The 27,645-nt window shown below is 59.6% G+C and overlaps 1 protein-coding gene across 5 annotated transcripts in view; it reads left to right on the forward strand.

The window, feature by feature from the left end:
- The first annotated feature begins 6,781 nt into the window (after window positions 1-6,781).
- The window catches only part of SPSB1 (splA/ryanodine receptor domain and SOCS box containing 1), a 64,513-nt gene continuing 43,649 nt past the window's right edge, over window positions 6,782-27,645 (forward strand). For 2 of the 5 annotated variants that reach the window (XR_004974016.1, XM_036349262.1), the window contains exons 1-2: window positions 6,798-6,894; window positions 11,639-11,716. The gene's annotated coding sequence lies outside the window, so the exon portion shown is untranslated. Of the gene's footprint in view, window positions 6,895-11,638; window positions 11,717-22,975; window positions 23,115-27,645 lie in introns of those variants that run through there. The other 3 variants (XM_036349260.1, XM_036349264.1, XM_036349263.1) reach the window with 3 other exon arrangements.

The raw sequence follows: 27,645 nt of genomic DNA on the forward strand, positions 1-27,645 counted from the left end.
GACAGAAACAACCAGCTCGGCCGTCGTTACTTCGCGTTCCGGAGAAGGGCACGTCGCACAAACGTTTTTCTAATCATCCAGTGATTCCAGGAGCCAGCATCCCCCAAGAAATCCAAACCCCAGCGTTCACCACCGGAGTTCCGCAGGCGGCCGGGGAGCGGAGCTAGGGGCGCCCAGGGGCCGCGCCCAGAAGTGCGGTCAGTCGTGCGCCCAGAAATGAGCGTGGGGCGCCGTGCTTTCCTTGGCTCCCCCCGCCCCCGCCACCCCCACCTCCACCGCTAACATCAGTCCCGGTGCCACAGCCCTGGGTTCCGAGCGAGGGTTTGATTCCGTGCAAATAGGGTGACAACCTGCTGTGTGGAGGGTGTCTCCTCGCTCTCTGGGCTCTGCCCTCCTCTTCTTAAGGAGAGCAGGTGCCACCGAGGCCCCTCCCCGGCCACAGAGGGGTCCAAGGAGAGAGGGAGACACAGCAGGGTCACTGTGCCACCCTCCGCCTCCTCGCCCGCCTCTCCCTCCTCTCTCCTCTCCCCAAACCTGGGCCCAGCACCTCGGGCGCCCAGCGCTCTCCAGCGCCCCGCGCGCCCCCCACCCCCCGGCAGGTCCGCCAATGGGACCATGTGAGGTGGAGACTTATCACCCAGCTGTGAGGGTCGTCTAGACTGGCCCGTCCCCGAGAGAGGACATGGCACTCATGCAGCCCGGCCTCCCCGTGTGTCTCCTCTCTTGGGGTCCCCGCGCTGGTCCCTGCCGCTGGCCCTTCCTCCCACTCCAGTCTGGGCTCCAGCTCTGCCCACACCGCGGCTGCCGCTCGCAGAGGCCCAGCGGAGAGCGCTTTGCTCGCAGACCCGAGGCCTGTCCGAGCAGCAGGGCTGCTGCTCCCCTGGCCAGTGGCACACTTCCCACGCCCTCGGGAGGATCTGGGGGCGAGGACTCGGGTCCATGCCGCTCGTGGCCTTTGCAGGACCACGTGCTGTGAGGCTCAGAGTTGGGCTCTGAGTTCAAATCCTGATTGTGCTGGTTCGCTGGTTTACCACTGAGCCCATTTCCTCCTCTGTTAACGGGTAATGGGGCTGCTTCCTGGGAAGGGGTTCAGGGCAGCCCTCACTCTGCTCCCTCGGCGCTGGAGGCACACACAGGGATTGTGTCCACTCACCAAGTCCCTTCACCTGACACTGCAGGTCTCTCGTGTCCTAGGGGCTGTTACACAAGGGGACCGGGCCGGCCCTACGCGCAGGAAATGAGTCCAGCAGAGCCGGCCCCCAGGTGCTGCCGCCGTCCTGAGCAGACGCAGGTGGACAGGAGGGTGGTGGGGACAGGAGCGCTCCGGGGAAAGGTGCCAGGGGCTGTTCAGTAAACGTTGCCAATTGACTTCACCCCCTCTCCCCAGTATTTATTGAGCACCTACTATGCGCCAAGCACTGTGCTTGGTGTGGGCATTCCGGGGGCCCAGGACAGAGGAGAACCCAGCCCGTGGGTCCCAGTCCGGTGGGGAAAGAGGCAGGACCAGGTGGTCACAGGCTGGCTGGAGTGCAGGGGTGCCTGGTGGGGCACTGCCCACCCTGGGGCACCACAGACGTTCTCCAGGGGGCGCTATAGCGGGGAGCCCTGGTGCGGGGCCTGGGCCTCATCCTCCGAGAGCCATGGGCCGAGGGTGCCGGGGCTGCGGCTGTCAGGTTCTGGGGCTGATAGGATGCAACTCCCAGACCCTCTGGCCCAGGAGGATCTGCTCCTACTCAGTGACCTGGGAGACCCCGCAGGACTCGCTCAGCTGTCAGGATCGTGGCTGTGGAGGCAGATTGGCCCACAGAGCTGTCCCTCAGCAGCCCAGCCCGGGCAGGGCCCCTCCTCTGCGCCAGCTTTGCCCACATGCCCAGGTCTCAGTAGATCTGCATGCCCCCCTCCCCCAGCCACACCCAGAACCCGAGCTCCTGATGGGCAGCAGAGCTCGTCTCTGGGCCTTTGCTGTCCTGGGAGACAGAGTGACCCCCACAGGCCGGCTGCAGGGTCGCCTGGAGCCCCTCCTTGCCACGGGCCCTGCGCTGGGCACAGAGACGCACAGGTTGACAGACGGCTTCAGGCAGCTGCAGCGGAGTGTCTCCCAGATGCGGCTCCCAGACGAAGCTCAGCCACTCTCGCTGAGTGCCAGCCGCCTGGGTGGTCTGCGAGCTGAATGAAATCCAGAGGACAGAGGAGCCGGTTCTGATTGGCACCAATTTCCTGAAAGTTCCTTCTGGAGCTGGTGAGAGGGGAAAAGCAGACCCCTCACTAAAACCAGATGTCAGCATCTGTCGTCCCCCCCAAACCCAGCACCACCCGCTACACAGCCGACGAGGGAGACCCTGTGTAGAGGAAGCCACTTCTTAGCTGGCACTAAAAATATTGACTTGGGTTTTCCCCTTTAAACAGAAAGGAAATTCAACTCCCTCCACCCCAGTCCTCCCCCTCCTGGGTTCAGAGTGGGCACCCTGGGGACCTCACCCAGACTCGGCTTCCCCAGGGGACTGGAGCAAGGACAGCGTGGAGGACAGGCAGGGGCTGGCCTGCCCCTGGGGGGCATTCCTGGGGGAGGTGGGGAGGGGCTGGCCGGCATTTGGTGGGATCAATCGCCCAGAGCACCATTCATCCCGGAGGCACTGGGCATCTCTGTGGCACAGAAACCAGAGGACAAGGGCGACCGGATGACCCAGAACATGAGAAAGGGGCAGGGAGGTGCTAATGCCCAGAGCCACCGGGCTCCTGCCGGCGTCTTCACCTAGATCCTCCATGGGCCTGTGCCAACAGGGGTGGTGGCTGGGGCAGAACCTGTTCCTCTGGGTCGGGTGCCATGGCTCTGCTGGGGCTGAAGGCTCTGCTCCCACATCTTGGTAGCTGGCTGCATGGGGTCCTCCGTGGCTGCTGCAATCATTACTGTCACAAGTCCAAGGCCACTTCTTCATTAATTTCTTTTCAAAGTTATGGGAACTTTCCTCAAGCCTGGCTGTCACCCAGCGTCTCATTTAAAGCCACTGAAACTGCATCGTCCCTTTATTCCAGCGGTTCTCAACCTGTGGGTCGCGACCCCTTCGGGGGTCAAACGACCCTTTCACAGGGGTCGCCTAAGACCATCGGAAAACACATATATAATTACATATTGTTTTTGTGATTAACCACTATGCTTTAATTATGTTCCATTTGTAACCATGAAATTGGGGGTCACCACCACATGAGGAACTGTATTAAAGGGTCGCGGCGTTAGGAAGGTTGAGAACCACTGCTTATTCTGGTAAGTGACAATGTCTGATAGAGCTACACTGCAATATCATATGTTGCCAGCAGGTGGCACTGTCCAATATGTGATCCTTCATGAAACCCACAGAAGTTGAAGGCCAAAGAAAGAGTCTATGAAATGAATCAATGTACTCAATTCGTGAATGCTGTAAGACCAAAGTTCTGTAAGATAAGGTCCACTCTACTTCAGGGTCACGGCATGCGATAAGAACATCTTTTGTTAGAGATGTTCTAAATTGTATTGATTCTCTTCAGTGTTCTTTTGGTTCTGGTGGATCTTGCCACACTTCTGTATTATGGATCCCATGCTTTTCAAGGAAACCTCTTTTTAAAAAGATATATTTTTATTGATATCAGAGAGGAAGGGAAAGGGAGAGAGAAATAGAAACATCAATGATGAGAGAGAATCATTGATTGGCTGCTTCCTGCACGTCCCACACTGGGATCGAGACTGCAACCCAGGGAATCGAACCGGGATTCTTGGTTCATAGATTTGCCGCTCAACCATCGAGCCATGGCCGGGCAAGGAAACCTCTTTTTATTCTTGTCAATAATAATATGAAACATGTGTCCATGATCTGGAAATTCCTCAAAACCCTATGATTTCTTTCTAACACAATCCCTTGCACGTGTGGTGCTCAATTAATATTTGTTGAAGATTGTCCCTCACCCCACAAATTCTGGGAAACATGTAGAGCTATCCCACAGACGAGGAAACTGGGTCTCAGAGAGGTTAAGGAACTTGCTCAGGGTCACACAGCTGGTGACTGGCAGAGCTGGGGTTTGGGTTAGGCTTGACTAGTTCCAAATTCCTTGCCCATTCACTCCAATCAGCAAAGGGACTTGGAGAAAATGGAGTCCCTAATGCTTATGAAAACAGTAGGAGCCCAGCCAGTGTGGCTCAGTGGTTGAGCATTGACCTATGAACCAGGAGGTCACCGTCTGATCCCCAGTAGGGCACATGTCTGGTTGCAGGCTCAATCCCCAGTGAGGGGCGTGCAGGAGGCAGCCAATCAATGATTCCCTTTCATCATTGATGTTTCTTTCTCTCTCTCTCTCCCTCTCCCTTCCTCTCCGAAATCAATAAAATATATTAAAAAGAGAAAGAAAGAAAACAATAGAATTCTGCTCTGTGGGCCCAAACACTGCCCAGGACATCTCTGGACAGACTCTTCATCCTCAGAAAAAGCAGCTGCTGCTCATTTTGCTATCTTACAATTTCTCCCCGTCATCTTCCCGAGACAGATTAGAGACGTGAGCAAATTGTACTGATGCAAGTGATGAAATGTGTGTGTGGGTTGGGGTGGAGCTGGGGGGGGGGGGGGGTGGCACCACCAGGATCCCAGAGTCACCTCCTGCTTTCTCACCTCTGTGGAACACAGACACTTAGTTGATGACTTGGAGTCAGTCTGCAAATTCCTGGATGGTGTTTATCAGCTGATGTCACAATTGCAAGATTATGTATCTTCTAACAAACAATAGTATCAGCACTGATAGGATGAGCACACAGGGGCATAGTTTGGTCTCTTCCGATTGCTCAACACCGGCTTCCCATCATCATCTGGCCCACCAGCCCAGTGTCCTGGCGGGAGGAAGGCCCTCAGGGCGGCCTCTGGGAAATTCAGGTCAGCAAGATCTAATTACCTTCGGGATCCCAGCTGGAATTTCTAGGTTAATGCTGCAGGAGGGCGGGGTGAGAGTGCTGAGGACGTCAAACTGGGAACCATCTGTCAGGGTTCTCATCAAAGGTGGGGTCTCTGGCCCCAGGTAAACAGCACGCAACCTGCATTTTCCAGTCTGTTCCGGAAGATGCCTCTAGGGTGAGAAGTGAGGCCGCACCATGAGAGGGGACAGCACCTGATGGGGGCGCACACTCCGTGCGTTAAGGCACTTGGATCCCGGTTACCCCTTTGGGGGAGAGGAATGAAGCCCAGAGGCAGCTGTGCTTTTTCAAGACCACACTCTGGGGCGGACCAGGGGCCTGGAAAGACCGCCGCCGTCTCTGTGCTCGCACACCTCTCCCACGGGCCCTGACGCCCACCAGGGACAAGGCACAATTCTCAAATTGCAAAGTGGCTAAAGGGACTCACGTGCCCTTTTAAATTCCAAGCGCCCCTGGCTTGCGGGCAGTGGCTGCCCCCGACAGGCTGGGTTCACCTAGACAGCGTGGACCAGGAGTGTCAGCTGAGCGGGCAGATGCCCACACAGGCCTGTCCACCCTGTTGCAGATGGTTGAGCCATAATATTTTTAAAATTCAAAACAAAGCGAAACTGATCTACAGCACGAGGTGGGAAGACAGCACACGTTGGCAGCGAACAGAGTCCGGTCGGGCTCCAGCTTTGCTGGGGCAGGGCCTCGGGCCACGTACGTACAAATGGCGTCCTCATCTTTACAACGAGTTCAGCCGTCCTGCCCTTCCAGGTTCTGGTAACGATGAAATGACTAGAAGCCACACTGCTTGTAACAGCTTCTCCAGTCATGCCAGTTCCCCGTGCCCTTCAATGGACACTACACACAGCGAGCGGGGGAGGAACGACAGATTTTGTTCTTAAAACAGTAATTTCTTTTAAAACTCCCCAGTGCTGGGGTGCAAGTGGCTGCTCTGTAAGGGGACGGGGAGGAAAATGCCTTTGAGGAGCGAGAGCCACAGGACACCGTGTAGAGAAGTCGTCAGGGTGGGGACCTCCCAGGCAATTGCTCACTCGCGCATTCATTCATTCATTCATTCATTCATTCATTCATAATCACGCACGGAAGGCGGCCTGCTGTTTGCCTGGAGCCATCGGGAGCTGGATGCCCAGGTGCCCAGACCCTGGGGTCTGAGAGTCCTGAGACTCCCCCTTCGTCTCCTTGTAGGTACCGGGTACCCAAATGGGGACGCTCGAGCGGGGCTGATCCCGGCCCACAACCCCTCTCTGTGCCCTAGAATTACAGAACCGGAACCTCGAGCTGCTGGGAAAGTCAGCTGAGGCCGGCGAGGCCTTGCTCCGAGGTTCCCGAAACAACCCCGCTCCCCCGGGAGATCGGGAATTATTATTAGCAAGACCACCCCCTCCCGGGGCTGGGGCCGGGGCCGGGGCTGGCACCGCCGCGCTCCTCCGGGTGTTGCAACTCCGGCCTCTGGCCCAGCGGAGGCCGCCCGGCGTTTCCCAAAGACGCCTCCGGAGGGACCGACGCCTCGGCGCCGCCCTGCGCACCCGGCGGCCTCGGTGGGGCGAGGAGGGCGCGGCGGAGGGGGGCGGCCGAGAGGGCGCGGGGCACGGGGAGCGCTGCCCGCCCCCCCGCCGGGACCGCCGGCGCCCCGCGCCCTCCGCCAGCCCAGCCGCCCGCACGCCGGAGCCCGAGCCGGAGCCGGAGCCCGAGCCGGAGCCGGAGCCGGAGCCGGAGCCCGGAGCCCGGGGCGGGGCGGGGGCGGGGTCATCCCGGGCCGCGCCCCCCCCCCCCCCCCCCCGCGCTGGGCTCGTTTTTTCACTTTAAAGCCTTCGGTCGCTTTTTCTTCGCACAGAAGTCGCGCTCGGGCGGCCCGCGCGCTCGCACGGCATCCAGGCTCCGGGCGCGGGCGCCGGGCCGCGGGCGGCGGTGACCCTGCGGCGGGCGCGGAGAGCGGGCGGCGGCCTCCCGGCGCGGTAGGCAGGCCCGGGCCGGGGAGCGGTGGCGGCGGGCCGGGCGGGGGGGCGCGGGGGGCGCGCGCTGGGGGACCGAGTGGGTGGGCGCGGGGCCGGCGGGGGTCCCCACCGGGGGCCGGAGGGGCGCGGGGAGCCGGCGGCCGCCTCGGGTCCCGGGGGGGGGGGGGTCGGGCGCCGCCCAGCGCCGCTGCCGGTGCGGCCGCTGCAGGCGCGGGCGGGTCGCGGGTCCCCACCTGCAGGGCGCGCCGGGGCGGGGGTCCCCGCGGCCGTGGCGCCCGGCTGAGTCGCGGCGGCGGCAGCCCGGGTGGAGGGGCCTCGGGCGCGCGGCCGCCGCCGACCCCCAGGTGCCGGGCCCCCCGGGCCTCGGTTCCCGCGACCGTCCCGCGGCTCCGCGAAGTTAGTTTCGCTTTTCCCGCCGCTCCGCCCGCATCGGCCGCGCCGCGGGACCGGCCTCCTCGCTCTTCCCCCGCCCGCCCGCCCGGTAGCGCCTCCCCCGGGGAGCCCGCCGGGCGACACCGGGCGGCGCCACCTTCCCCGCCTCCCCGGAGCCGCCGCGGCGCGGAGCCGAGGGTTATGTCAGGGAACCTTTCAAACGGGAAACCCGGACAGCCTGGCCCGTGGGTGCAGCCCGGCCGTGGGCCACCGGGCCGGCTGTGCGAGGACCGGGCGCCGGTCCTGGTCAAGTTCAGGGCAGAGGCGCCTGGGGACCCAGATGAACGGCCCTGCTGGCCCGCGCCGGCCAGTTTGTGAGTGTGAGCCAGTGAGTGAGGGTGTGTGTGCCTGAGCGTAGGATGCCGTGCACTGTGAGCCCGTCGGTGTGGGTGTGTGACTCGGTGTGTAAATGTGTGTGAGAGTGTATACGAGTATGTGTGGCTCTGAGGTCTGAGTGTGCTTCTGCATACGTGTGTCTCTGGGAGTGTGTGTCTCTGAGTGCATCTGTGTGTGTCTGAGTGCATCTGTGTGTGTGTGTGTGTCTGAGTGCATCTGTGTGTGTGTGTCTGAGTGCATCTGTGTGTGAGTGCATCTGTGTGTGTGTCTGAGTGCACCTGTGTGAGTGTGAGTGCATCTGTGTGAGTGTGTCTGAGTGCATCTGTGTGAGTGTGTCTGAGTGCATCTGTGTGAGTGTCTGAGTGCATCTGTGTGAGTGTGTCTGAGTGCATCTGTGTGTGTCTCTGAGTGCATCTGTGTGTGTGTGTGTGTCTGAGTGCATCTGTGTGTGTGTGTCTGAGTGCATCTGTGTGTGAGTGCATCTGTGTGTGTGTGTCTGAGTGCACCTGTGTGAGTGTGAGTGCATCTGTGTGAGTGTGTCTGAGTGCATCTGTGTGAGTGTGTCTGAGTGCATCTGTGTGAGTGTCTGAGTGCATCTGTGTGAGTGTGTCTGAGTGCATCTGTGTGTGTCTCTGAGTGCATCTGTGTGTGTGTGTGTGTCTGAGTGCATCTGTGTGTGTGTGTCTGAGTGCATCTGTGTGTGAGTGCATCTGTGTGTGTGTGTCTGAGTGCACCTGTGTGAGTGTGAGTGCATCTGTGTGAGTGTGTCTGAGTGCATCTGTGTGAGTGTGTCTGAGTGCATCTGTGTGAGTGTCTGAGTGCATCTGTGTGAGTGTGTCTGAGTGCATCTGTGTGTGTCTCTGAGTGCATCTGTGAGTGTGTGTCTGAGTGCATCTGTGTGTGAGTGCATCTGTGTGTGTGTGTCTCTGAGTGCATCTATGTGAGTGTGTGTCTCAGTGCATCTGTGTGAGTGTGTCTCTGCGTGCATCTATGTGAATGTTTGTGTGTGAGTGCATCTGTGTGTGTCTGTGAGTGTGTGTCTGAGTGCATCTGTGTGAGTGTGTCTCTGCGTGCATCTATGTGAATGTGTCTTAGTGCATCTGTGTGAGTGTGTCTGTGAGTGCATCTGTGTGTGTGTCTGAGTGCATCTGTGTGTGTGTCTGTGAGTGCATCTGTGTGTGTCTGTGAGTGTGTGTCTGAGTGCATCTGTGTGTGTGTCTGAGTGCATCTGTGTGTGTCTGTGAGTGTGTGTCTGAGTGCATCTGTGTGTGTGTCTGAGTGCATCTCTGTGTGTCTGTGAGTGTGTGTCTGAGTGCATCTGTGTGAGTGTGTCTCTGCGTGCATCTATGTGAATGTGTCTTAGTGCATCTGTGTGAGTGTGTCTGTGAGTGCATCTGTGTGTGTGTCTGAGTGCATCTGTGTGAATGTGTCTCTGCGTGCATCTGTGTGTGTGTCTGAGTGCATCTGTGTGAGTGTGTCTCTGCGTGCATCTATGTGAATGTTTGTATGTAAGTGCATCTGTGTGTGTGTCTGAGTGCATCTGTGTGTATGTCTCTGAGTGCATCTGTGTGTGTCTCTGAGTGCATCTGTGTGTGTGTGTCTGAGTGCATCTGTGTGTGTGTCTCTGAGTGCATCTGTGTGTGTCTCTGAGTGCATCTGTGTGTGTGTGTCTGTGAGTGCATCTGTGTGTGTCTCTGAGTGCATCTGTGTGTGTGTCTGAGTGCATCTGTGTGTGTGTCTCTGAGTGCATCTGTGTGTGTCTCTGAGTGCATCTGTGTGTGTGTCTGAGTGCATCTGTGTGTGTCTGAGTGCATCTGTGTGTGTGAGTGCATCTGTGTGTGTGTTTCTCAGTGTGTGTGTATCTCTTAAGTGCATCTGTGTGTGAATATGTATGTGAGTGCATCTATGTGAATGTGTGTGTGAGTGCATCTGTGTGAGTGTGTGTCTGTGTGGGGTGAGTGTGTCTCTGAGTGAGTGTGTGTGTGCTGTTCATGGTCACCTGGCTGTGGACCCCCTGGTGCCTGACTTTGGGCTGTGTTGGACCCACACTCTGGACTAGGGGAGCCCCCCTGGTGCCAGCTGAGGCGGGTGCAGACGCCTCTCCCTCCCCCTCGCTCTTTCTCTGAAATGAACGATAGGCTTTGGGGTGAGTTGGCAGGGGCTGCTTCCTGAGTGAGTAATATTTAATTAAACACTCCAGCCGGTAGCATCAGAAACTGGTCATGCGTTGAGTTTTAACAGGTGTTGATGGTAAAAGCCGTCCGAGTGACTAAGGTTTGGTGTCTTTGGAATAATTCTCCTGGGGTAGGAGCAGGGAGGGTTGTGGGGTGTGAGGAGAGCAGCAAGCAAGGAAGGGGGCTGCTCCTCCCTTCTCTGGGTGGTGGGGAGCGCTGGGCTAAGCTCTGGGGCAGAGGCTGGCTTCCAGGAGCTGGGAAGTCCTGTCTTACAGGATATGTTCCCAGCAGACGCCCAGAGAGGGTGGCTGACTTTCCCAAAGTGCACAGCCAGGGCCATGGACCAAGTCTTCAGAATCCTAGCTGTTGCCGTTGGTTACTGTCCCCCGGGCTGAGGTCATGGGCCAGGCTCTCATGCCTCCCCAGCTGTGAAGTGATGGGTGGATTAGATCATTTTAAGCACTTCTCTGCTTCTCTGACTGCTTTTTCTTCTGCAGAGTGCTTTACCAGTGAGTGAGAGAGAGAGAGAGAGAGAGAGAGAGAGAGAGAGAGAATGTGCGTGTGCATGGATGGGGGTGTGGCGTGACCTAATGCAATAACTTTATTAAGTCTTCCTTTTCTTTCCCAGGGAAGCACAGGGACAGAAAAGCAATGGCATGTTGACCTCAGTGGCTCTGACAGCCATGAGCCAGGACCGATGTGGCTTTAGGGAGGGAGGTCAAGGGTCAGGGGAGAATCAGTGGGTTCTGGGGGTGCCAGGAGGGAGAGGTCCTGTTGGGGGCGCCAGTGATGTCACTTTGGAGCTGGGTGGGGCTGCATTCCGTGGGCTGGTCCGGCAAGGCTGGAACCACCCTTCCGCAGGCCTCCAGGGCTGCCTCTCAGAACCCCACGCCCCCTGGGCAAGCAGCGGGGCGCTGAATGTCTCTTAGGGTCAGGGGCCAGCGGGTGGGGGTCAAGCTGGCGGAGGCCAGAGCTGTGCTCCCTGTGCTGTGCTCCCTGTGCTGTGCCTGGCACCCACTCTCCTCCTGGGGGCGCAGACGCTTGCCTGCTGAAACATCTTCGTGATCCTATGGCGTTTGTGAGTTTAGCCTGAGAATTTAACACCATCCTTCTCAAGAAATAGGTTGTGGTGTGTGTCAATCGAATTATCTTTTTGTGCCTGAAAAGTTTGCAAAGGAGTGTCTTTTATATATATATTTTTTATTGATTTCAGAGAGGAAGGGAGAGGGAAAGAGAGAGCTAGAAACATCAACGATGAGAGAGAATCATGGATCGGCTGCCTCCTGCACTCCCCACACTGGGGACTGAGCCCGGAACCCAGGCATGTGCCCCGACTGGGAATCGAACCCTGAGCTCCTGGTTCACAGGTTGATGCTCAACCACGGAGCCACGCCGGCTGGCCGGGAAGGAACGTCTTTATCAGACAGCGTGCAGGGTGGGCACAGGTGTGCCGCGGTCTCCCTCTGCATAGGGCGCGTAACCTCTTGCGGGTCCCTCCCTCCAGGCCTGACCGACAAAATCCGGACTTAAGGGGACTTTTCTTTTGGACTTTCACCTCATTCTCACCCTCGTCCCCGTGAGTGATAGCATCCCCCCACCTGAGAGGACAAGCCCGCCCTTAGCCAGCTGCCAGGCTCAGGTAGCAGGTGCTGAGTCCTCCGTGGTGTGACCTTGTCTGATGATGATCGTGACGTTGGTGACGACGATGATAGTAACATTCATGCTGGGAAACGGTGTTCTGTGGGTGCTAGGCCCAGGCTCTGATCCGAGTCCTTGACACCTTCACCCTTGTTCTCTCCTAGAACCCGGGCACCAGCAGGGCTGGCGGCGGGGCCTGTGGAAATGGTTTGTCACAAGCTCTGGACCCGACTGACCTAAACGTACGTGTCACCGGCTTGAATTCACTGCCCGGGCGGTGGGTGGGGGCGTGGGCGAGCATCTGCGGGTACCTCTGGGGAAGTGAGGGGACAGGGGGTGATGTGGGCCACGACCACGGGCACGTGGGACGGAAATGGCGCAGGGAGCAGGATGCTGGATCGACCTGGTGACGGGGTCAGGGCGTGTGCCGGGGTCTCTGCAGTGGGCACCAGGGTGCCCAAGAGCCACCCGGGAAGGCGCTCTGGTTTAGGGGTTTTCTGCTTCTCTCTTTAAAAAAAAAATCACAATAACATCCGCATAACTTCAGACTTACCGTTTGCACCATTTTTGAGTGGACCGTTTAGGGCAGTGATAGCGAACCTATGACACACGTGTCAGAGGTGACACGCGAACTCATTTTTTTGGTTGATTTTTCTTTGTTAAATGGCATTTAAATATATAAAATAAATATCAAAACTGTAAGTCTTTGTTTTACTATGGTTGCAAAGATCAAAAAATTTCTATATGTGACACGGCACCAGAGTTAAGTTAGGGTTTTTCAAAATGCTGACAGGCCGAGCTTGTTCGCCATCACTGTTTCAGGGGCATTTAAGCACATTCGCACTGTTGTGCAACCATCACCTCCGTCCACCTCCTAACACCCACCCCTGCCCACAGGCCCCGGCACCGCCCGTCCCACTTTCTGTGTCTATGAGTGTGACTACCCGAGGTCCCTCGGAGAAGTGAGGCGTGCAGCTTGTCCTGCTGTGGCCGGCTTCTCCCACTCGCACGCTGTCCTCACGGTCCATCGCGTGCTGGCCTGTGCCAGCGTGTCCTTCCTGCTGAAGGCGCCTCGCAGTCCATGGGATGGATGGACCACATTGGCTTCATCCGTTCATCCACCGATGGACGCTTGGTCTCTGGTGATCTCTTGCACCCCCTGAGTGAAGGCTCCAGGGAGGGGCCTCATGGTGTGCCTTTGGGGTGCTGTGGGGATGCAGGGGCTCTGGTGGTGGACTTCTTGGGCTCCTGCCTTGCCCTGAGGTGACTGGCCCAGCCTCACAGGCCGCTGCCCCTCTAGCTGCTCGGAGAAGAGCTGAGGCTGCTTGTGGGAGCTGGAGGGGGGCGGGCGGCGGGCCTGGGAGCAGGGTCTCAGGCCAGGACCCAGGGTTCTGGCTTCAAGTGGCCACTGCGCCCCCAGGGCTGCTACTGCAGTGAGAGGAGTGCCCTCCAGCCGAAGGCCAGCCTCCTTCCCAGGTCAGCACAGCTGGTCTCCATGTCCTCGTCCTGGCATCCTGCACTCCCAGGTCTGCCTGCAGCCTGGAGGTCACCCTCCTACCCCACACTCACTGAGCTTTCCAGTTCGCATCCACTGACCAGCTGTGCTGCTTTGGTGCCGCCTCCCCGCCCCCCTCCTCTCTGCTTAGAGCGCTCCCCCCACCACCCATCCCCCACCCCCTCCTGCTTCTGCTGAGCCTCCTGGCCCTTCCTGCTTTGTCCCCCCAACACCCCCCCCTCCTCAGGCAGGTCCCCGCCACCCCCTCCTCTCTTCAGTCACCAGCATCTATATCCTGTGCCCCGACTCTGCCTCCCGCACCGATGCCCCGCCCTGCACATTTCATGCCAACCCGATGGCCTAAACGCCCTTCTCACTTAACTTTAAAAACCAAGTCTCCCCTCTTCCCAGACCCGCCTGCTCCCGTGTTCCTGTAGGGAGGGGTAGCCAGTCACCCAGGCCAGACACACACTCACCCCTGGAGGCACCCCGGGAGCTGGCCTGTGGGCTCCAGGAGAGCAGGGGGTAGGGCACATGGATCTTGTTCATTACTGTGTCCCCAGTGCTCAGTGCACACAGGAGGCTCCTACTGGATACCCACTGCCCGCATGAGTGCAGCCACGGCCTGCAGCGGGGTGGTTCCGAGCAGGGCTCGGCAAGGCCTGGACCCGGGCTTAGAGGACCTGCCAGCACCTCCCGGTCGGGTGGCCTGGTCAGACACAAGCTCCCCTTCATGGCCTCGGCCTGTGTGACCGTGTGGTGTGGCTGCCACCGCACCAGGTGGCTGTGAGGTTCCAGGAGGTGACATGCATCAGGACTAGCCTCGGCACAGGGCTAGCCACGTGCCTGGTGCACAGCGCGTGGGGTGGGTGGTGGGTGATGGCGTCTCCCTCACTGAACCTGACTGCCAGCTTTTCATTTCTAGACCAGAATTTCCCCTCTGACCCCACGGGAGGTCAGGAGCTCCAAGGCGAGGCCCCTCTCGTGAGCTGTTTATTGGGCTGCTTGTCATTTATTCTTTAACTCACACATTTATTGAGCACCTACTGTATGCAGCCAGTCTACTGGGGCTGAGGACACAATGGATGGAGAGGCGGTCTCGCTCCATCTCTCTGTAGTGGGAGAGACAGGCCCTGTGATGGCCGAGCCTAGGGCATTATGGGGATGGTGACAGGCAGAAGGTGAGAGACAGGCAGGAGGCATTCCTGGTGGAATCATGGCAGGTGTAGAGAGTGAGCACGGGCTAGTGAGAGGCTGGCGTGGAGCTGAGTGAGGGCAGGGAGGGTGGCAGGGGATGGGCTGTGGGGGATGGACCTGTGGGGGAGGGGCTGGGCGCAGGGGGATGGACCTGTGGGGGGAGAGGCTTTGGACCTGTGGGGGGAGGGGCTGGGCGCAGGGGGATGGACCTGTGGGGGGCGGGGCTGGGCGCAGGGGGATGGACCTGTGGGGGGAGGGGCTGGGCGCAGGGGATGGACCTGTGGGGGGAGGGGCTGGGCGCAGAGGATGGGCCTGTGCGTGGTGAGCTCTGACCTGATCCTCAGGGCAGTGGCTCAGGGCCTGGGGTGATTACTCTTTCCTGTCAAGTGTCCCCCCTTCCTGGCCTTGGGCCCCTGCAGCGGGATCCCTGGGCCCCTGGGCCTCCCTGTGGTAGATGCTATTTCCTGCAGTGTTTGCTTAGCACCTTTTCACTATAAATAGCCAGGTTTTGACCCGGTGAGCATTCTGGGCACAGCAGAATGGGGTGGATGGGGGGGGGGAGATGCCGTCCTCCCGCAGGGAGGTGGGGGCATTAATTGGACAGATGGGGGCATTAAGTGGCCCCAGGTTTGTGAGGAAGTGGCGGCCCCCAGCAGCGGTGGGGCCAGTGGGGCCAGTGTGCTCAGTGGAACTCAGCTTCCGGAGGGCCTCAATCCTCTTCCTATGCTGATGTGCTCGGCGCCCTGGGCTCGTTAGGGAGGGCTTTAAAAATTGAGGCGAATTTCACGTAACCTTAAAATTAACCATTTTAAAGCGGACAGTTCGGTGGCATTTTGTGCAGTTGGCTCTCTGTATCCCCAGGTTCCACATCCGTGGATTCAACCAGCCGCAGGGTGAGAAGGTTTGGGGGGAAGTTACGTGGTTGCGTCTGTGCAGACACATACAGGCCTTTCTTCTCGCCATTATTCCCTGAACACTACAGCAGAACAGCTATTTTCACAGCACTGCCATTGTATTGGGCATTGTGGGTAATCTAGATGTGATTGAAAGTAGACAGACTGGAGGCCCAGACGGTGTGGCTCAGTGGTTGAGCGTCGACCTATGAACCAGCAGGTCTGGGTTTGATTCCTGGTCAAGGGCACATGCCCAGGCTGTGGGCTCGAGTCCCTAGTAGGGGGCGTGCAGGAGGCAGCCGATCCATGATTCTCTCTCATCATTGATGTTTCTAGCACTCTCTCGCTTCCTCTCTGAAATCAATAATATCTATATGTAGATATATAGATATCTATAAAATAAACAAAATAAATTAGACGGGAGGCTGTGTGTAGGTTATATGCAAATACTACGTCATTTTGCATAAGGGACTTGAGCATCCGTGGATTTTGGTACCCGCAGGGGTCCTGGAACCGATTCCCTGCGGGTTCGGAGGGACAGCTGGGCACGCACGGTGCTGTGCAACCACCTCTCTCCAGTTCCAAAGGGAAACCCTGTACCCAGTAAGCAGCCGCTCCCCACGCCACCGCCCCAGCCCCCCAACCACCGTCTGCTGGCAGCCTAGGGGTTTGCGTTCTCTGGACATTTCCCCGGAATGGAATCGCCCACCCTGTGACCTTTGGTGCCCGGCTTCAGATTACGGTGTTTCCCAGGAGGAAGCTGGGGTGCCCTTCCTGGTTCACTGGAGGGCCGCTGGGAGGGGGGACCAGCGTGGTTCAGACAGTTTGTCCAAAACGTCTGCCTGGAACTGCAGACACCTGCCTGTCTCTCACCTTCATCGCCGCCAAAGACCCAGTCCCTTCCCCTTGTAGTGAGCAGTTTTTCTCATTGTTTTTAATGTTTTTCCAACGATCTTTTAAAAATGAATGCTTGGAGCCCGGCCGGTGTGGCTCAGTGGATGAGCGTCGACCTCTGAACCAGAAAGTCAAGGTTCGATTCCCCGTCAGGGCACATACCTGGGTTGCGGGCTCGACCCCCAGTGTGGTGTGTGCAGGAGGCAGCTGGTCAATGATTCTCTCATCATTGATGTTTCTGTCTCTCTCCCCCTCTCCCTTCCTCTCTGAAATCAATACAAATATAAAAAATAAAAAATAAAAATGAACACCTGGGAGCCCTGGCCGGGTAGCTCAGTTGGTTAGAGCGCTGTCCCCATATGCCAAGGTTGTGGGTTCAATTCCCCGTCAGGGCATATACAGGAAGCAACCAATGAATGCACAAATAAGTGAAACAACAAGCCGATGTTTCTCTTACTCTCTCAAATCAATCAATAAAAAAAAAAGAAGAAGAATACCTGGCGATGTCAACTTTTTTCTTAAGGCTCATCAGCAGTGACCATTGCTCCTAGGGCACCTTCCCAAAGCTGTTTTCTGAGACCCGTCAGGCCCTGAAGGGGGTGGACTGTCTCTCGGGTCATTTGAAGTTTGACCCAGAGCTTCCTGCTGGTCTCCAAGGCCGTGACATCCTGACCAGTGTCAACCAGCAATCGTGCCATTCGCTCTCTGTCCGCCCTGACCAGCCACCGGCATTCTAGCAGTGGGCCCTGGCCCGGGGCCCCAGAGCCACGCTACCATGACTGTGGGTTGGGGGGCAGCTTGTAGAAAGGAGACCGGCGGGTGATCCCCGGCCTGGGAGGAGACCTGCACAGTCACCCCCTGAGGAACATCGGCCCCTGGGTCATTGGAGGCCCCCCCCCCCCCCCCCCCGCCCGACATCTTTTTCTGCCTTTCCCCTCCCGCCCTCTGGCTGCCGTTTAGTTCAGGGGTCTCCACTCCCATCTGCTCTGGGTATGACTCGCCAGAAATAGTCTTAACCTTCCTCGAATGCCTGCTGCGTGCAGGGCCCAGTGCTCACCCTGTCGATGGGTTTCTAGGCCTGCCAGCCGCCCTGTGAGTCAGGTATTGCCTTGCCGTTTGTGGATGAGGCGCGAGCTGTAGGGGCATCTTCTAAGTTGCAGGAGGGGACAGGGCTGCGTGCAGGGTGTAGTTGGCCTGATTCCACAGCCTGCGTCCTTTCTGCTGTGACTGTCGAACACTTACCATTTATGGGGCACTTGCTGTTTACCAGCACGACTCTGGAGGCGTGTGGAGCAGCCTGAGAGTCCGCAGTGGAGCAGGTGGAAGGGCAGGGTGTGCAGGAAACGTTGGCTCGCTGCCAGGAGTGCTGGGTAGGCACGGAGGGCCTCGGGGGGCTGGCTGCTCAGGAGGGTGTGTTCCAGGCTGGGGTTTTCATGGTGGGGGGCAGGGAGGCCGAGTGACCCCCGAGAGGAGGGACTGGCCATCATGGGAAGGATCACAGGAAGGCTACCACCTGGCAGGGGCGCCTCAAATGCCAGGCCCAGGGGTTGTCAGTGGGTACAGGGTTGTCCTTGCATCCCTCTCCTACCCCATTCACCCCAAAAGTTGCTCCTGAGACGGTGGCTCATCTCCACCTGTCTGTGCCTCCTTCGTTATACACTTGGCTGTCTCCCTTGGCAACCCCAACTCAACTCCCCGGTTCCTTTGCCTGGACGCCCCGGGGGCCTTCCCGGCAGATCTGTAACTGTCCGCTTGGTGATTTGGCTGCAGGTGTGGCCGAGGCTGTGGTTTCTGGCTGGGGTGGTGCCACCCTGCGGCTCTGAATCTTTGCAAGGGCAGGGGGAGCTGGGGAGCGTCCGGATGGTCCCGCACCCGCCTCGGGAGGGCCAGGCAGGAAGCGGCCATGCTGGCGGGCCCGCCTCGTAGTGGGTCCCAGGAGCCCGAGCAACCCCGAGGTTAAACACAGGGTCCAGAGCGCGGTGGGTTTGTGCAAGGCCGGTTCTCCAGGGCCCGTCCGTGGATTTCCGCGGGAGGGACCCCTGGAGAGGTCAGGAGGGCCTGGGGGTCAGAGCCTCGCTGCTGGATTACCCTGAAGATGGGGGTGGGGGGCCCGTGAGGGCGTCTGCCTCTAGTTTGGAGACTTTAAGAAGCTGGAATGAGAAAGGTTCCCCCGAGTGTGAAGCTCGGAAAATCACCCTAAGTGTCAGGGTGGGTGTGAAACATGTTCTAAGTACGTCAAAGTATGTGTCAGTGTCAGGATCCCCTTCACAAAACTTCCCGTCTTTGGAGAGATGCGATGTTCAAAGGGCAGGTCCCCCTCCTCCAGCGGTGTCCTGTGGGGCCCGTTTTGGACCGACTTGTAGGAACGGGCCCCCTTTCCCTGCCTGCCCTCCAGGGTCCAGAAAGCCCGTCGCCCTCGCTATCGAGTCACACTCAGGGGTGTCTAGACAGCTCGGTAGAGGGTTTTAAACTCCTTCATCCGTCAGCCAATATCCCGTGAATGCCCGCTCTGTCTGGGCGTCGCGGTGCCTGCGCTGAGCCGCCCAGACAGCCCGGCCCGGGAGGCCACGTCTGAGCGGAGGCCTGGGCCATGACTGGGGTGCCTCCCCACCCCAGGGGGTGTCTCACCACCTCTGAGGTGGTGCTTTGCTGTCGTGTTTACATGTATTTTTTTTCATGGAAAATTTTGAGCCGATGCGAGAGCCAAGAGAGCAGTATGGGGAGCCGCACGCCGTCACCGCCCCGTGCACGGGGCTCTCCTCGCCCGCCGCCTCGAGGCCCACGGACGGCCTCCTTCCCCGAAGATGGGGCTCAGGGGCGGCATCGACCTCCCAGAAAGGGGCAGTCAGGGCTCTCCTGCTTCGGTTTTTTGTTTGTTTATTTAAAATATTTTTATTGATTTCAGAGAGGAAGGGAGAGGGAGATACAAACATTCATAATGAGAGAGATCATTGATCGGCTACCGTCTGCACGCCCCCCACTGGGGATCCAGCCCGCAACTGGGGCGTGTGCCCCGACTGGGAATCAAACTGTGACCTCCTGGTTCATAGGTCAAAGCTCAACCACGGGGCCACACGGGCCGGACAGCTTTGGGGGTTTAAAACCATGTCCTGGTTTCCTGGGCAGCTCTGGTGAGGGGCACCGAGCTTCCAGGGATGCCAGCCCCCCTCAGCTTGCCTGGCTCTGGGAGGAGCTGCGTGTGAGCGCCGCCTGCCTCCCGCGCCCCCCCCTCCCTCCCCCCAGGGTGGGAAGACAGGCATTGGACCCAGCGCAGTCTAACTCCGATCTTATTTTTTTTAAGGGGGTAGAGTTCTGTATAAGACTTATTTGGGGTGCACGGGAGTGTTTGAACTGCTGAAAGTGAGTTTTGGGGGGAAAGTAATGTTTGGGACCACTTTCCTAGAGGCAGGCGGCAGGGGTGGGAGGGTGGTCTTCTCCCGCCTCCTGCCGCTGCCCGCTCCCCACTTGGCTTCAGGAACGGGCAGCACCCAGGGTGGCTCTGCCGGAGCCGCCGGGTGCTGAGCACCACGTGGCTTTATCCACCAGGTTTTGGGGTTCGGGGTGCGATCTGCGTTTTCTTCCTGGGAAGGCGGGTTTGGAGCCTCCTAGGGAATTCTCTGCGGCAGCCGAGCCACACTTCAGGCCCAGCCGGGGAAATCGCCGTGGAGACAAAGCAGAAAGGTGGGGTTGCGTTTCTCTCCTCAGGCCGGAGGGTCAGGACGCACCGGGACAGAGGAGCCCTGGCCATGACCGGCACTTGTCCTGCTGTAACTGTTTCCCCTGAATTTCTAGTAAAACCAGGCAGGTAGCACCAACCTTTCTGGGCGAGTAGCAATGGGGTGCTGTCCCTTGGGGATTCGGCGTGCATACAGCAGGCGCTAATGTAGGATTCCTTTCTAGCGTTGCAGTTCACATGCTACCGTTGTACGTGTCCACTGTGTCCAGCTGGGCAACCCTAGCACCATCAGAACTCATTGCTTCTCAGAACTTTAGCCTGCCGTGCAGGTGGGCCCGGGGCCGGGGGTGCAGCCCTCCCGGGACCCCTGAGTGCTGGTGGCCATGTAGGCAGGTGCGGCCATGGCGTTGCTGGGGGAGCAGCCCCCGAGGTGTATTCCGTGAGGACGGGACCGTCGCGCGCCTGCCGTCGCATTGGAGCGGGAGCGTTCGGGAGGCCCCTGTTGCAGGCGGCGCAGGCGGAGGGTGTGAAGTTAAGGTGACGGGTGACCGCGCTGCCCACTGTCCCAAGCTGGGCCCGAAGCCGTGGTGTCCCCAGGTGCCTGGGCACAAGGCCCACCTGTCCCTCCTGGACTCAGTCCAGTGCACTTGAGATTTCTCGGCACCTGCAGTGTGCCGGGCACTGTTCTTACCTTACTTAGCGCTGCCAAGGGCTCTGTTGAGTGGGGCTTCTTATGCCCATTTGAAAGATGGGCAAACTGAAGCACAAAAGTCAAATCGCTGGCCTGGGATCACACAGCCACCAAGTGGAGCTGGATGCAGACCCGGTGTGTGCTCTGAGTCACTGCCCCACACGGCCTCTGGGCGCGAGGAGACTCTCGATGTGGTGGGGATGAGGATGGGTCTAAAGGCAGCAGTTCTGTGATCTGGGTGTGTGGGTGCCATGGGGGGTGTGCCGGGTGCCATGGGGGGGGGGGGGTGCCATGGGGGGTGTGCGGATCCCACGGGGGGTGTGGGTGCCATGGGGGGTGTGCCGGGTGCCATGGGGGGTGTGGGTGCCATGGGGGGTGTGCCGGGTGCCATGGGGGGGTGCGGATGCCATGGGGGGTGTGCGGATCCCACGGGGGGTGTGGGTGCCATGGGGGGTGTGCCGGGTGCCATTGGGGGTGTGCGGGTGCCATGGGGGGTGTGCGGGTGCCATGGGGGGTGTGCGGATCCCACGGGGGGTGTGGGTGCCATGGGGGGTGTGCGGATCCCACGGGGGGTGTGCCGGGTGCCATGGAGGGTGCTGGGTGCCATGGGGGGGTGTGCGGGTGCCATGGGGGGGTGTGGGTGCCATGGGGGGTGTGCGGGTGCCACGGGGGGTGTGCGGGTGCCACGGGGGGGTGTGCCCCTGCCGTGTCTCGGTGGCCGGCCCTCAGCAGGCGCTCCGTGGAGTGAACTCTGTCCCTGCGGAGGCAGGAGCCTGGAGGTCCTGAGTCCTGTGTTTTCCCCTTCAGGAGTGGCCAAGACAACTTGAAAATGCCCTCAAATGTCCACTTGACATTTTTCAGTATCTCTGCTGGGCTGTGAGTAGATCCAGCTGTGTTCCTCTTAACCCTGCCTCCCTTGGCCCCCCAAGAAACAGAACAGCGGGGGGGCTCCCGTTCCGTGTCCCGGATGTGCCTGAGGCGGTGCCTGGACCCCCTGCCCACCTCCTGTGTGTCCAGAGGGGGAGGTCCCGAGCAGGAGGCCCTCTTCCGGTGCGGACGCCACAGGAGAGGGAGGAAGTCGGGGAGGTGGAGGGCAGGACTCGGCACCTGCTGCTGCTCTTTGGCCCGTAAACCACATGAAGAATTTCAGAAAATTACTGCTTCGTCGTAGGGTTTCCCTCGGCCAGACTGGGGCGTAGGTCTTCTTACGTCGCCTTGTTTTTCTGCGAGAAAAATCAGCCTTAAGCGTCAGACTTCAGTGACCTCCCCGAGGGACACTTCCTGTGAACGTTTTGAGTGAAAAGTGGTTCATGTCATGCTTCTGAGTAAAATTAGGGTTTTAAACTGGGTCACAAACTCAGATGCCCCCAGGGGCCTGGAAGAAGGTGCAAGCGAACAGTGGGGGTGAGGCTATAGGGGCGGGGGAGGACTGTGGCAAAGTAGAATTCCCGTGTCCTGTGTGAGGGGTGCCCTCGCTTACCTGGAGGAGTGTCACCAGGGCACCAATGGTGTCCTTTTCTTTTTCCCCCTAAGAGAAGCCAGGAATCCGGTTTTTAAAAGCAATGTTGGCAAATAACTTAGCGGGGTTTTGTTTGTTTGTTTTAAAAGAAACAACGCAGAATAAACCGTCTGGACCCTCCGTGTACAGATGAGGAGGGCGAGGTCCAGGAGCCCAGAGGGTCACAGAGCTTGGGGCTCAGGGCCCGGGACTAGACCTGTACCCGCTGGCGCCCGGCCTGGGCTACTTCCCCCCTCACACGCTGTGTCCCGGGGAGAGCAGGAGGGCGGGGAACTAACTCAGCAAGTTCCACTGCACCCAGGGGAGCAGGGCTCTGGGGGACAGAGCCCCCAGACAGTGACACCGCCCCTCTGAGCTCCCCCCGGAGCCAGCACTCAGGGCTGCTGCCGGGGGCCAGGCGCCAAGTGCTGTGTGGATGTCTCCGGTGATCCTGGCAAGGCCCCTGGTGGGCTCTGGTGCCCCGTCGTCCCGATGAGGAAACCGCCACTCAGGGAGGCTCCGCTCACTGGATGGCGTGCGTTTACCCCAACGCGGGTCGGATTCCCGGGCCCAGGCTTTTCCACCATCGCCTGTCGTGACCCGGGCCCCTAGTGCAACGCACCCTCGACCCAGTGCCGGCGAACTTGCCCTCCCCACCGGCCTGCCTTCTCCTTCTGACCCGTGCCTGGGGCATGCCCTGCAGTTTGGTGTGGAGGTCGGGGCCACCCCACTCCCCTCTTGGGTGGATGGGAACCTCGAGAGCACGGGGGCTCCGCCCACCAAGGGGCCGCCCGCCCCTGGGCTCACAGCGCTGCTGACTAAATTCTCTTTGCAAACGGTTCAGTTTCACATGCTCGAGTTTCCAGTAACTACGTGGGTGGATTTGTTTCATTTAAGGGGAAAACAAAACAAAACAAAGCATGGAGGGGGTTTTCTTTCCCAAGAAGAGGGCTCGCCAATTATGGGTTTTAGTGTGTGCGGTCCGGGCACCCTGGGCCGCTTCTGCAGCCAGCGGGGCTCTTGGCAGGCAGGCTCGGAGGTGGAAATCGCTTAGTCATTTGCAAGTGGGGACGGGAGCAGGAGGTCAGGGAGGTGCAGCAGCCACCGCCACCGGTTCCTGCAGGGGGAAGGGGCGTGCTCCTCCCGCCAGGCAGGGCAGGGGCTGGGAGCTGCAGGGGAGGGGAAGGTGCCCGATGAGACAACCAGCCTCATCTTCCCTGAGCTCGCTCACCACCCAAGGGGCCTGGGCTTGGAAGGAGACACTTCCCAGCTAGCTGCATGCGCGGCCTGCTTCAGGTGAGTTGGAGATGGTGGTGCACCCAGGCACCTTACATTCTCCGGGTGGGGCGCGGGGGATGGGGCGGGAATGGAGAGGGGGAGAAGGGCTTGGGGGGAGGAGAAGCAGTCCCCAGGGGACAACGAAGGGCTGCGGGTATGTGTGTGCGCGCACATGTGTGTCTTCCCAGGTCATGTTAGCACACTGGTTTGGGTGGGTACTGGCCAAGCAGGGTCCTGGGGCCTCTGCGAAGCCAGGCATCTGGATGTGGGGGTTGGGGGGAAACCTGGGGGGGGTCGGGGCCGTCACTCTTTACCAACACATCTGGGAGAGTGTGGGTATCTTAGGGCCCCTGCACCGCTTCAGAGCACAGCAGACAGACTGTGTGTGACGTCTCTGGTTTATGGGTTTCTTCTCTGGAGGAGGCCACCCCGGACGCTGTGTTTAGTCTGGGTGTGTTGGCTGGAGCAGGTACAGCCGGCTGGGGAGGCAGATGGAGGTGGCTGGAGTGTGGCTGTGGTACTTCCTACTCCTGTGACCTGGGCCTCAGGTCCCCATCTGTGAAGTGGGGGTGGTAAGAGTACCTCCTGGATGGAAGGGGTTGATGTGGGGCGAGCTGTCCGGGGCTGTCCTTCCCATACCTGGGATCCTAGGCCTGCGGTGCAGTGGGGCCTCACCTTTCATTTTCCTTCCTGCTCTGGGGAGGGAACATGCCTTGGAATTTCTAATCCTTCACCCTGGCCTTTGAGAGCTTGCTTCCTGAGCTTTCTGGAAGGGAAGAGGGCAAATCTACAGTTAACTCTCAAACAAGATCATCTTAGGCATCACCCGTCCCAAGCAAGAGCAATGAGAGGCAATTGGAGGTCTGGAGGATTTTGATGAGACTAAGGGTTTATGCTCAGCAAGTGAATCCAGGAAGACTTCCTGGAAGAGGTGACATTGGGATGTGTAAGAACTAGATCGGGGGGGGGGGGGGGGGAGGAAAGGAAGAGAGCGGTCCCTGGTGGAAGGGCCTGTGGGCATGCAAAGTCGCTAGGAGCTTAGATGGTACCTGGCACGTAGTAAGCACGTAATGAAGATCATTGTAAAACTCGGTATGACTCCAGGATTTTCAGTTTAGGTATCTGGGAGAAGAGTGTGTGTGTGTGTGTGTGTGTGTGTGTGTGTGTGTGTGTTAGAGAGAGACAGAGAGAGAGAGAGAGACAGAGAGAGAGAGAGACAGAGAGAGAAGAGACAGAGAGAGAGAGAGAGAGAGAGAGAGAGAGTGTTACAGGCCACCAAGTAGGGAAAGCAGTTTCAAAATTGTACGCAACCGATTTCCTGTGGCGTGGGAACCGGTTTCTCTCTTTCAGCCCTGCAGCTGCTCAGCTCCTCCGTGGCCCTTTTCACTCTTTACCTTCCAGCCGGCCACATGCTCACAGGAGCCTCTGAGTGCGGGCTCCGTCCTGCTCTGGCGGCCGGTGGGGCGCACCGACAGGAAACAGGACCCGGGCGAGGACCTAGGGGAGTCCCGCCCGGTCGTGGCCTCGGTGGGGTTTTAGGCCCTGCTCTTCTGGAACTTCCCGGGGCCTGAGGCCGGCCTGGAGAGCCCAGGCTGGGTGCGCGGCTCTCGGCCCCCTGGGAGCCAGGGGAAGCGGTGGGCAGTCTGGGCTCCGTGACGAGCCAGGTGGGGGCCACAGGAAACAGCTGGACTCACTCTCCCTTTCCGGGCAGGTTGGGGAAACGCGGCGTTAGTTCTGGGAAGCGCCGGGCTGACACAGATGGCATTTCCTGTGGCCTGATGAGGGGGGCCGTGGGGTCCGGCTGACAGCGGGAGGGGGGTGAAGGTGGATCTGGCACCCAGAGACCCACGCTGCACCCCTGGCTCCTTGGCTGGGCCACCCTCGGGCCTCGGCTGCCACCCCACACGGGTCCCTCCGCCTGTGCCGTCTCTGCTGTCTGGCCCGCCGGCCTCGGCCTCTCTGCCCTCCCCCTGGCAGTGTAGCCCTGCCTGAGGCCTGGCATCTTCAGGCTGCGGGGGGACAGGAGACAGAACCAGGGAGGCCTCCTTCGCCATGGCCCACAGGCCTTCCTCCATGTTCTTCTTCGTCCGAACGGCCACCGCCGCCGCCGCCTCCGCCTCCGGCTGCCAGCATCCCGGGAGGAGCGTGAGTTTTGATTCTGGCTCCGACCTGGATCCCGGATAATTACTTGGCCTTTTTGAGCCTCAGTTTCCACATCTATAAAAGTGGGCGTGAGCCCGGCCGGTGTGGTTCAGTGGTTGAGCTTTGACCTATGAGTCAGGAGGTCACGGTTCGATTCCCAGTCAGGGCACATGCCCGGGTTGCGGTCTCGATCCCCAGTGTGGGGCGTGCAGGAGGCAGCCAATCAGTGATTCTCTCTCATCATTGATGTTTCTAGCTCTCTCTCCCTCTCCCTCTCTGAAATCAATAAAAATTTTTTAAAAAGTTTTTTTAAAGTGGGCATGAGACCCATGTTGCAGGGCAGGGACCGCTGCTGCTCCCCCCTGAAGTCGAGTTGAGGAGGCAGTGGGGACATTTCAGGTCAGGGGCCGGTGAAGTGTGGCTGATGATGGGTGGGGAGGAGGCCTTACCGTGGAGCAGCCCCAGGTGTCCACCGGGAGTGGGGAGCAGGGACCCTGGGGCGGCAGGGGCAGAGGGGAATTGGATGGGGGTGGCGGGGGTGACGGGAGGGCCCAGGTGTGGCTGGTGTGGTTTGGTTGGCAGCGGGTGTGTGTTGGTGGTAGGGCCACCCCTTGAAGCACTGGCCAGCCTGGTGGTTAGAGACAGGACAGCCCCTTTGAGTGAGCTCCCGCGTCCACACCCACTGGGCCCTTCCTGTCTGCGGGCATCCAGCCCACACCTCCTGGGAGGCCCCTGGCTGGGCCTGGCCCTGGGGTCAGAGGCGGGGCACTCCTTGGGAGGGAGGACGGGGATTCACAGGCTCGCGCCCATGGAGTGCATGAATCCAGGGGTGCCAGCCGGACTTCCTGCTCAGCACAGGGCTGGGGTCCCCCGCCAGGGGCTCCGCATGTCCTGGTTGGTGTGTGTTTCTCCCTGTTTCTGGGCCCTGCCCCCCCCCCCCCACACACACACCTGCTGCCCCCTTAACTTAGGTTTGTCTTTGCCGCCCTCTTACATGTTCATAGCAGAAGCTCCTGCAATATTCCTGAGCACCCAGATGTGCCAGCATTGTCCTGGGGTGGGGGGAGGGTGGGGGTGGCAGCAGGAATGAGGCAGGCGGGGGAGGGCTACCCAGGGTCTCTGGGCAGCGCTGCCCTGTGTGGGCAGGTGTGTCTGTCTGTCTTCCACCTGCAGCACCTCCTCCCCCCTCCCCCAGCCACATGGCTTCGCCCTCCTCTTGCCTTTCCTCCCCCTGCCCTGCCTCAGTTGTGTGCAGACGTGGGGTGCCCCTGCCCCCCATATGGTCGGGAGGCCCTGGAGAGCCCGTTCGTTATGGTGCTCTGGGGCGCACTCTTGCTGAGGGGTTTACACACGGGGTTCACTCGGTGCTTCTCATGTATCCCGGGGTCCCGGGGGAGTGTGCGCCCACCTGTTCCGTTTGGCAAGTGTCTCAGGCATCGGAGCAGGAGAAACGGGTTTGCCCCACGTCACCGAGGGAGATGGGGTGTGGGTCCCCGTGCTCAGTGGCTCCGCGGACATCCTGGGGGATGTACTAGGAGTCGCTGGAGCGTCCTGCAGGGCAGAGACGTGGGTTGTCACTGGTGGGGCCTGGTGGCTGGGGCACATGGGGGCTCCGTGGGAACTTGCTGAATGGATGGATGGATGGATGAATGAATGAATGAATGAATGCCAGCCTCTTCAGGACGCGGAAAAGTTCGCGGCTCTCACCAGGCAGCTCATATTTCACGGTTGTCTGTTAACTGTCTCCACGAGGGCAGGGCTCCATCCACCTTGTCCGGCCGCCCTGAGCCTGGGACGGCGCCTGGCACACAGCGGGATTGAATCAGCCCATTGTTCTCCAGCCACCACTTTCCCCAGCGTTAGGGTCTGACCACACCTCCCGAGGGGCTGCCCCCACTCTGGCTGACCGGGACCTTCCTTTCGAAGGGGCCCTGGAGGTTGGGTTCTGTATCTCATGTTTCCTCGTGGGGGACTTTTCGTTTCCGTCATGGGCGTCTTTGAGGCCGGCTTTCGTGGGACAGAATTATAGGACAGGTTGGTGTGTGGCCGGGAGGGGTCTCCCCGAGGCCCCAGTGGGAGACCTTCCCCCTTTTAAACAGGCCTCTTGCTTCTCCTCCGCTCTGGTCCCATCTCTGAATTCCTGTGTCTGACACGCTCCCCAGGCCCCGGCAGTGGGACGGGGGCTGAAGCAGGCGGCGGTGTAATTGCAGGTACTGGCAGCGGCCCTGTTTGCCTCTGACCCTCCTCCCCCTGCCCCCCGCCCGCCACACACACACTCCCACTCGGACAGAAGCTCTTAAACCTTAGTTTAGTCTGCAGAGCCTCGCAGGCCGGGGCCTTAAACATTTACATTCCTCGGGCTTAGCCGGTTCTTTTGGATTCTTTTGTGTCGCGTTTCTGGGTTAGT

The sequence above is a fragment of the Myotis myotis genome, unplaced genomic scaffold (genome assembly GCF_014108235.1).
Source record: "Myotis myotis isolate mMyoMyo1 unplaced genomic scaffold, mMyoMyo1.p scaffold_m19_p_2, whole genome shotgun sequence".
NCBI classification, from domain to species: Eukaryota; Metazoa; Chordata; class Mammalia; order Chiroptera; family Vespertilionidae; genus Myotis; species Myotis myotis.